Here is a 3,923-nt window from a genome sequence, read left to right as displayed (position 1 = left end):
AAAATTCTTTTTTGTGACAGAATCAAAGAACCCATGGAGTAACATGCCACACTCCACTCAGCATCACCTGTAAGAGGTGGGTAGTGAACTTTTCTCTTCGGTGAGGTGAAGGGGACAAAGCAGTCTTGGGTTCAGACAGGCTTGGATTGGATACTGGTTCTGAGTAGCCCACAGCCTAACTGCTCTCCATGTGGCCAAGCATAAAAGCTCTGTTTTCTTTTCTAAAACCACAAATTATTTTACAGTATATATATGGTACTTGTCTGACTCCTCCATCAGTAAAAAAGCTCCTTGGGGTAGAAATTCAATCTTTTTTTGAGTTAGAGTTTCACTCTGTCGCCCAGACTAGAGTGCAGTGGCCACTCCCGGCCACCGCAGCCTCGACCTGCTGGGCTCCGGCGATCCTTCCGCCTCAGCCTTCTGAGTAGCCGGAATTACAGGAATGCGCTACCACACCTGGCTGATTTTTTGATTTATTGTAGAGATGAGGTCTCGCTGCCCAGGCGGGTCTCGAACCCGCGGGCTCAGGCAATCCACTCACCTCAGCCTCCCAAAGGCGCAGGATTATAGGCTGAGCCACCGAGCCCGGTTTATTTTATTTTTTTTGAGTTGAAGTCTCACTCTGTCACCCAGACTGAAGTACAGTGGCCACTCCCAGCCGCCGCAGCCTCGACCTGCTGGGCTCCGGCGATCCTTCCACCTCAGCCTTCCAAGTAGCTGGAACTACAGGCGTGCACTACCATGCCCAGCTAATTTTTTTTTTGATTTGTTGTAGAGATGAGGTCTCGCCAAGTTGCCCAGGTGGGTCTCGAACCCGCAGGCTTAGGCAATCCATTCACCTCAGGATGTCCTAGTTTTAAATATAAGTGGTGTATATTTTTAATTTGCAGTATACAAATTCTTTGAACTGAGTAGAAGGCTCAGATTATTTTTCTTTTGGTTTTGCCTGCTTAAAATTAATTTAAGAAAATCAAATGGTCTTGTAATTGAAAGGCTGTTTTTAGGTTTCCTAAATTTTCTAATTCAAAGTAATAAATGGAAAAATTTGTACATCTGTCTTCCCATCTAGTACAGTTCAAACATTCTGGAAGATGTTGCATATTAAAATAAATCAAGCCCTTAGTTTAGGACACCAGGAATGTTAGGTTCTGGCTCTACCTTTGCAGTTTGCTGACATGAATGAAGACTCATAACCTCTTTTGATTTTATTTTGCTGTCTAGATAAATGATTGATAAGATTTGTTTGAACTCTATAAACTGATTATAAAATTTTGTTGTGTTCCACTTTTTCTTGCATAGTCTAAAATACTCAAATTTTAGTCATTCCCCTATCTCACTAAAGGGGTACTCCTGCATTCCACTGAGTCAAAACTTATTAAAAAGACAACCTAGCCGGGCTCGGTGGCTCAGCCTGTAATCCCAGCACTTTGGGAGGCTGAGGTGAGTGGATTGCCTGAGCCCGTGGGTTTGAGACCCACCTGAGCAACTTGGTGAGACCTTGTTTCTACAATAAATCAAAAATTAGCTGGGCTTGGTAGCGCATGCCTATATTTCCAGCTACTTGGAAGGCTGAGGCAGAAGGATTGCCAGAGCCCAGCAGGTTGAGGCTGGGGTGGCCAGGGGTGTGACACTGCACTCCAGTATGGGCAACAGAGTGAGACTTCAACTCAAAAAAAAAAATAAATAAATAAAGACAACCTGGACTGGGTACACTGGCTCACACTTATAATCCCAGAATTTTGGGAGGCTAAGATGAGAGGACTGCCTGAGCCCATGGGTTTGAGACCAGCCTGGGCAACTTGAAAAGACTTCATCTCTACAATAAATCAAAAAATCAGCCAGGCATGATGTAGTGCATGCCTGTAGTTCCAGCTACTTGGAAGGCTGAGGTGGAAGGATCACCTAAGCCCAGGAGGTCGAGGCTGCAGTAGCTGGGATCATGCCACTGCCCTCCTGCCTGGGTGACAGAGACTCCAACTCAAAAAAAAAAAAAAAAGTCAACCTATTGTGGGGTTATTGAAGAGAGAGGAGAATTATACAAGGCCTTCAGGGTGACATTTTACTTTGGTGGGAGTTACAGTGGTTTGAGATCTGTCCCTCAGAATTTTAGGCTGAAAAGCCCAACCAAAAGTGATCTGGTGAATTTGATGGAACTGATCCCTGCTCATGTAATTTAAAAAAGCAGCTCCATGCTTCTGAATATTTACAGTCAGAGAGACAGTTACCAGAAGAGCAGGATGCACTTATAAAATCTACCTGAGGACTAAATTACAATTTTTTTGGTTGGTGAGCAAGAGGACTTTTGATGATGATTATGTCACGTTATGGTAGCTAGATTTATCCACTTAAACCAAAAGATGCAACCGGGAGGTGTGGAGGGCCACTTCTGACCAGCAGATAAATTTAATTTGCCATGCATAGTATTTTAAATTTAAGTTAATTTAAGTTATTGCCACTGTTTAAAAACTTGAAATTTCACCTAAAAGCCCAGATTTGAGTTCCTTATGTGTTTTTTTTACTTGACTTGGACCATATGTGACAAGGAGATAAGAATACTGAAATCAGCTAGTTGAAAGCAACTTCTTTCCTTCTTTTTTTTTGGTCTTTTTTTTTTGAGTTGGAGTCTTACTTTTTCGCCCAGGCTGGGGTGCAGTGGCATGCATGCTCATAGCCACCTCAGCGTCGACCTATTGGGCTCCAGCGATTCTTCTACCTCAGCCTTCCATGTAGCTGGAAGTATAGACGCATACTGCCATGCCCAGCTATTTTTTATTTTATGTAGAGACAACGTCTCGCCAAGTTGCCCAGGCTGGTCTAGAACCTGCGGGCTCAGGCAACCCACTCGCCTTGGCCTCCCAAAGTGCTGGGATTACAGGCTGAGACACCGAGCCCGGCCGAAAGCAACTTCTTTCTATGAACTTGGGGAAGAATGACTGATTCTTACTCTTTTCCCCTCTTTCCTATGTCTGTGTAGATTCTTTCTGATATTAAAACACTGTTCTAGCCGGGCTTGGTGGCTCAGCCTGTAATCCCGCGCCTTTGGGCGGCTGAGGTGAGTGGATTGCCTGAGACCACGGGTTCGAGACTCACATAGGCAGCGAGACCTCATCTCTACAATAAATCAAAAAATCAGCCGGGTGGTAGCGCATGCCTGTAATTCCGGCTACTTGGAAGGCTGAGGCGGAAGGATCACTGGAGCCCAGCAGGTCGAGGTTGCGGTGGCCGAGAGTGGCCACTGTACTCCAGTCTGGGCGACAGAGTGAGACTCCAACTAAAAAAAAACCAAAACACTGTTCTTTTCTTCTAAGAGGTTATAGTACATTTACTTAGGTTATTGGTTTCCTTTCATATGCATATTTTCTAGCTAATAGATTTCAGCCTCATATTTACAGATTGCTTTTAGTTGGTTACTTAAATCTCATTAACTTAATTGATTTCTTTTAGTTTCACTGATGTGACAACTTTTTTGTAATGACAGCTTTTATATCTGTACAAAGAAGAACAATGGGAGAACAGAAAGAGACTTATTTTGACCCTGGGGAGATCTAAGAGGTAGCATTGGTTGGGCTATGAAGGATATGTAAGACTTCAACAAGAAGAGATGGGGGATTTCAGGCTAGCCAGGGAACATGTGGGCAGAAGGAACAACCTGAAGAGATACAAATAGGTGGAAGAATGTTTTGAAAACAGCAGATAAGCCGGGCTTGGTGGCTCAGCCTGTAATCCCGCGTCTTTGGGAGGCTGAGGTGAGTGGATTGCCTGAGCCCGCGGGTTCGAGACCTACCTGGGCAGTGAGACCTCATCTCTACAATAAATCAAAAAATTAGCCGGGTGTGCTAGCGCATGCCTGTAATTCCAGCTACTTGGAAGGCTGAGGCGGAAGAATCACCGGAGCCCAGCAGGTCGAGGCTGCGGTGGCTGGG

The sequence above is a fragment of the Carlito syrichta genome, unplaced genomic scaffold (assembly GCF_000164805.1).
Source record: "Carlito syrichta isolate Samal-C Ts95f unplaced genomic scaffold, Tarsius_syrichta-2.0.1 Scaffold312286, whole genome shotgun sequence".
Classification (NCBI taxonomy): domain Eukaryota; kingdom Metazoa; phylum Chordata; class Mammalia; order Primates; family Tarsiidae; genus Carlito; species Carlito syrichta.
This window is presented reverse-complemented; position numbering follows the sequence as displayed.